Genomic DNA, 6586 nt, shown 5'->3' on the forward strand with positions numbered 1-6586 from the left:
GCCAAATGAGAGAAACAGACTTAAATTACCGGTACATACACTTAGTAAATAATATAAAACAGATATCCACTATAAAATTCACTCGCAAGAATTAATGCAGTACCATAAATATACTTGTAAAAACAAACACAACACTGAAGCAAAATGAGAATACTGTTAAATAATTTAAAAAATGCAATGTATAGGGATAATGAAATACGACTTACATATTTTGGTCATTCACTCTTCCATTACTTTCTCTTCCGAACCTTGTGAAGTATTACTTTGATCACCATGTCCATCCTTAGTATCACAACCGGAATTTATCTGGGTGCACTCAACCTTACCAGGTTTTTTTTTAGCCAGGATAGGATTGACTGTATCCAAGAAGCTGGTCTTCTCCTGCCGGATTTGAGCAGCCGAAATTGGAGGTGTCTGAGTGCGTGGAGTGCCTGCTAATATAGCCCTCTGTTTGTCTAACCAACTAGCGCGCTGGTCGATCAGCTGTTCAATTCTCTGAAGGTCTTCTTCGTTAAGAATGAACTCCCCATTATGGCATAGGTCCACACTCTTCTGAACATTTTGTAATGCATGGTAGAATTCTTCCATTGCTGAGCTGCGAGCTTCGTATTCCGCACGAAGAGCCTCGATAGGATCCCCCAAATTCTTGAGGGAATTCAGCTTATCAGCATACGTTTGACGAGCACATTGTTCTCCCTCTTCATAAAGCCATGCCTCCATATCTTCCAGCTGACGACAAAGTATTTCTTTGTCTGATGCTGTTACAAAAGGTCCCAGTTGATCTTCTGTGCTAAGTTTGCTTCTTAAGTCGTATACATATTCTTCAAGGGCATTCCTGGCATCTGCTCGGAGTTTTTCTTGTCGATCATTAGCGGCCATTTTTCCTTCAATTTCTACATACTCAGTAATCGGTCTGTCAGTGTATTCATTCCAGTAATAATCTATTGGTAGTTCTATAATTTTACATTGTTTCTTTTTCTTTTCCTCAACTTTGTCTTCTCCTCCATCTATGTTATTTGGTTCCTCTTCTTCGTTATTTTGGGAAGAGGCACCACCTATGGCTTCATCCGTTCCCCCCGATGGTTTTCTTTCTGGAGCTTGATCTTCATCTTCTTGCTCTGACTTTTCAAATAAAGACGCAGGTCCTATTGTTAAAATACCGTTTAAATTAATTCTGACCTTGACTTTAACTTTCTGATTATCACCATCAGGAGCTGGTTTTACTCCGTTAACAATGACATGTCCAATGGAACGATCAGGAATAGGCACAGATCCTGGATAATGAGCTCTTATTGCGAATGGTTGTTTACGATAAAAGGTGAGCATTTTAGAGAATGGTACAGGGTGGTTGGGAGGAAATACTTCCACCTCACCTGATCCGGCACTGTCCTCCCAGATCACGTTGATCGCATAGTTCTGTACGTCCGTGATAGACACCTCACGTATTCTGATCAGCGGAGACAACATTGCACACTGCAAAGCACAACCTCTAGCAACAGCCTCGTCTTGGTTAAGGGTTACACTTGGTGGCTTACCATATACATTCTCGATCAGTTTCTTAAGAGCTGGAATTCTTGTAGAGCCTCCAATGATCTCCACAGCATAAATTTCTTCCGGTGATAATCCAGACGTTTCAAGGCAATGTTGAAGTGTCCACTCTGCTCTCTGTATTAAATTAGAACACACTTGCTCCATATCACACCTCTTCATATCAACATGCACATCTACGTCGTCAATCAGGCATTCGATGTTGAGCGGCAACGAAGTAGAATTGACAGACATTTGTTTCTTCAGTTTTTCTACTTCAGTCAGCAAGCGTAGATACGACCTAAGATTGTTTCTAGGATCCCGGTGATAAATTCCCTTGATCACTGTGCACAGATAATTAGCCAAAGCCGTATCAAAATCTTTTCCTCCTAGGTTAGGATCTGACGCACATGATAATACTTTCAGTTTCCCCATGTGCAGTGCGCATGCAGCTACTTGAAGAGCTGAATGCCCACAATCAACAAAAACAACGTTCCGGGCTTCTTCTTCAGGAGCAGGTAAGTCTTGTTTGTATATTCCATACGCCAATGCAGCAGCAGTCGTTTCATTCATCAGACGAAGGACATTGAGCCCTGCTATTATGGCAGCATCAAGAAGAACCTTGCGTTCCATATCAGTAAAAAAGTATGGTACAGAAATAACACAGTCATTCACTTTTGTCTTCAAAGCAGTCTCTGCAGTATCCTTGAGTTTCGTGAATAACATTGCAACAATCTGTAATGGTGTAAACACATGTTCCTCATCAAGGTAGTTCACTCTAATTCCAATTGTATTCTTGTTTTCAATTTTCTCAATGCGAAAAGCTCGATCCTTGAGATATGAATGGATAAATCTATCATTATAATTTCTAGCAAGCAGTCGTTTGAAATCGTAAATAGTATTTCTAAGATTAGTTACCATCTGATTCTTGGCTGCTACTCCGATAAGTCGAGTCTTCCCACTGAATGCAACGCATGATGGTGTAGCTCGTAGACTGTAATCATTTGCTATCGTTTCTATTCCACCCGCTCTAGCCACTGCAATATAACAGGACTCGTTTCCGAAATCAATACCAATCACAGACATAGTCGTAAATAATAGACTATAATAACATTTCACTAAAGAACACACCTATTTTATATTGAGGCACATAAACTATTGACTAGTTCACCAACAATATAGGCAAAGAATATGTACCAAAACTGTCCGCCAGAGATACAATGAAAGATTAACAACTCGCCCAGTAACTGCGCATTATTTCTTGAATTGCATCAGCTGCCATCTACGACAATAATGTGAAACTATGTGAACAAAGAATATTTGTAACAAGACCAACTACAATATCTCAGACCTCAATGAGTGAAATATTTATTGCAGCCCATGGCCATGTATAAACTTAAGAATAGAAAATAGAGAACTCTTATTATCATCATTAATATATGGCGCAGAACCTTGTCAATGAATCATGTCTCTCTTTGTAATAAATTACGTGTATTTTCCGCACATCGTGGTGGTGCTGATGATTATTGTTTTAAGAGGAAGTACAACTGGGTAACCATCCTCTATTCCACACATCGTCCCACAAAGTTTGAAAAAACAATCTGATCTTCGTTCGTAAAATCTTTAATTACCACGGATCAGATGGTGAAATCCGTGCACCGCACTTGATGCAGCTCAGAGTTTGTTTGCATCCAGTCCTAAAAAATCAAAGCATCGGGGGCTTCCCCTGTGGATCAGTGGTAGACAATTATTATTAGACGATTATTATTATTATTATTATTATTATTATTATTATTATTATTATTATTATTATTATTATTATTATTATATGTCGCCAGTTTACCGTCCAGGCACGCCCCCCCCCCTCCTGGACTCAGCGTGGGATCCCGCCTCTACCGCTTGAAGGACAGCGTCCTAAAGCATGAAATATTTGGCCTGGGATAAAACTGGGGAGGAAGACCAGTACCTCTCCTAGGCGGCCTCATCTGCTATGCTGAACAGGGGCCTTGTAGGGGATGAAGTTTGGAATGGAGAGACAAGGAAGAAGGAAGGAAGGAGTCGAGGCCTTAAGTTAGGTACCATTCCGGCATTTGCCTGGAGAAGAAGCGTAAAACCACGGAAAACCACTTCAAGGATGACTGAGGTGGGAATCGAATCCCCACTACTCAATTGACCTCCAGAGACTCAGTGGACCCCGTTCCAGTTCTCGTATCATTTCTCAGATTTCGTGGCAGAGACGGGAACTGAATCCGCGCCTCCGGGGATGACAGCCAGCTATTCACTCTATACACTACACCACAGAGGCGGACACAACAACAACAACAACAACAACAACAACAACAACAATAATAATAATAATAATAATAATAATAATAATAATAATAATAATAATAATAATAATTTCAAGAAGGCCTATGGCTCGATTGATAGAATTACTCTTATTCAAGTCCTAAAGAAATTTGGCTTGGATAACAAAACCAGAGCAATCATCGAGCGGACCCCAGCTAACACAATCTCCAGAGTTAAGTTCAGAGGAGACATTTCAGACGCTTACAAAATAAAGACACGAGTTAGGCAAGGGGATAGGTTATTACCAATGCTCTTCAACTGTGTGTTGGAGAAGGTCATTAGAAAATGGGAAGGACAACAAGAGCCTTAGAAGGAGGGAAAAAAACAATTCATGCTTGGGGGCACGGAATAAAGGGGTGAACTCCAATTGCCTTGCCTTTACAGATGATCTGGCTACCTTTGCGAATAGTGTCGAATCAGCAAGTAGAAGAATCAGTATTCTTTGTGAAACTGCTATGAAGACGGGCTTGCAGATCTCTTTTGAAAACAAAAATAATTATAACAATCAAATCAGCTCCAAAAATCATGAACACAACAGGAGGGAAGATAGAACAATTCCAAAGCTCCAAATATCTTGGTGAGATGTTCCAGTCCAATGGCTTAGAACAGGCAAGAATCAGAAAGATGGAATTAGCGTACCAGTTGACGAAAGACGTATACAACAAAGACAAAGACACCTCCGTACAGGCCATGAAGGCCCTTGGAGGAGTGGAAGGTACTTATTTTTGGTGTAGGCTGAGTGAACCTAAGGGCCATGTGGACCTCCGGAAGTGGAAATCTCGTCTCTTAAATTTTACGACTTCCTTACGGGGATTCGAACCCACGTCCTTCCGGGCGAACCGAGCACGCCTTTACCGCCTCGGCCAGGCAGCCCCTCGTGTACAGCAAGAAATCATTAAGTCTGAAAACAAAACTAAGGCACTATAACACGGTGATCAAACCAGAAGGACTATACGCTGCTGAGAGGATTGCTGGAACAACTGGAGAAGAAAGAAAGGAAGATCCTAAGGAAGATTCTGGGACCTATATATGTTGGTGGACAACGAAGGTTAAGACCTAACGAAGAGTTATATAAAGAGACTGAGGGAATTACAGAGTCGATGAAGAAGAGACAAATACAATTTTATGGACATCTCTCACGTATGGATCAAGAAAAGCTGACTCAAAAACTCGTTACACATTTCCCAGGGAAAGAAATTATTCCCAGGTGGTTTATGGAGATACATGCTGATATGAAGAGAATGGGCATTAGTCATGAAGACATCCAAAACAGGAACCACTTTCGACAAATAGTTTCAGATTCAGAGACTTCCGAGAAGGAGGAAAAATCTTCAAAAGTGATTTTTTAGAAGAAAGAAGGAAGCAGATAAGCCAACGAATGAAGCTATATATATATTGCTTGTTGCTTTACGTCGCACCCACACAGATAGGTCTTATGGCGACGATGGGACAGGGAAGGGCTAGGAGTGGGAAGGAAGCGGCCGTGGCCTTAATTAAGGTACAGCCCCAGCATTTGCCTGGTGTGAAAATGGGAAACCACGGATATCCATCTTCAGGACCGTCGACAGTGGGGTTCGAACCCACTATCTCCCGAATACTGGATACTGGCCGCACTTAAGCGACTGCAATTATCGAGAAGATCAAAGCGAGGGGAGGGAAAAGATGATCCAGGATACCGTAGTCCATAGTGGCCAAAATCGAACAGAAGAAGAATTTTTATTATTATTTTAGTATCTATGGAATAAAAGTGAGTCCATATTTCTTCTCTTCTTTCCAATAGCTCATGAAGGACAGTCTTGTAACCGTTTGTTACTGACATAAGCATTGTAAGCCGTAGTTCTTCTACATAATACTATTCTCTGGCTAATTACGCACAGTACACCAGACGAGATGGTGTGAACTTAGAGAGGCACATGACCTCGAGGATAGTTGCTTTAACTTTCTCGAGTTCCTTTAAATAAATGCCTTTTGGCGAGATGTTCTGTAGACTAGATGTCGCGACAGGCGATATCTTTACGCGGAATAGACTTATGGCTGTTCCATGAGATAATCTGCTGAGATGCTTTGTGTCGTTAATTGCTTTTATTCCTGCACAGACCCTGTACTTAATGTGCAAGGTGTTTTGAAATGTCACGCCCATATATTTGAAGTATGTCACAGCAGATACTGGTCCAGACTTATGATGTCAGTCCTTGATGCTACTATCAGAGAGGAAAAACGCGCGATCGTAGAAAAAGTGTGTTCGCACATAGCTATGTTTATTGTTGAATATGGAAGATAACGAGTGTTATTTCGACCTGTTATTTATGTATAATGCATATCCAGTAGAATCTCATCAGTCTGGACTAATTGCTATTGGCTTTACGTCGCACCGACACAGATAGGTCTTATGACGACGATGGGAGAGGAAATGGCTAGGAGTGGGAAAGAAGTGGCCATGACCTTAATTAAGGTACAGCCCCAGCATTTGCCTGGTGTGAAAATGGGAAACCACGGAAAACCATCTTCAGGACCGCCGACAGTGGGGTTCGAACCCACTATCTCCCGAATACTGGATACTGGCCGCACTTAAGCGACTGCAGCTATCGAGCTCGGTACTGGACTAATTGCAGCTCTAGGTTGTCCGAATAGATGAAATTCCGGATTAAACAAAACAATTTATGAAATTAGCCAAAAGTATATATTAAACACTTTCTTCTTCTTCTTCTTC

At 41.3% G+C, this 6586-nt stretch overlaps 1 pseudogene; it reads right to left on the reverse strand.

The window, feature by feature from the left end:
* Window positions 1-219: 219 nt before the first annotated feature.
* On the reverse strand, window positions 220-2613 carry LOC136880911 (heat shock 70 kDa protein 4L pseudogene; annotated as a pseudogene).
* Window positions 2614-6586: the final 3973 nt, after the last annotated feature.

The sequence above is a fragment of the Anabrus simplex genome, chromosome 9, assembly GCF_040414725.1.
Source record: "Anabrus simplex isolate iqAnaSimp1 chromosome 9, ASM4041472v1, whole genome shotgun sequence".
In the NCBI taxonomy this organism is placed as follows: Eukaryota; Metazoa; Arthropoda; class Insecta; order Orthoptera; family Tettigoniidae; genus Anabrus; species Anabrus simplex.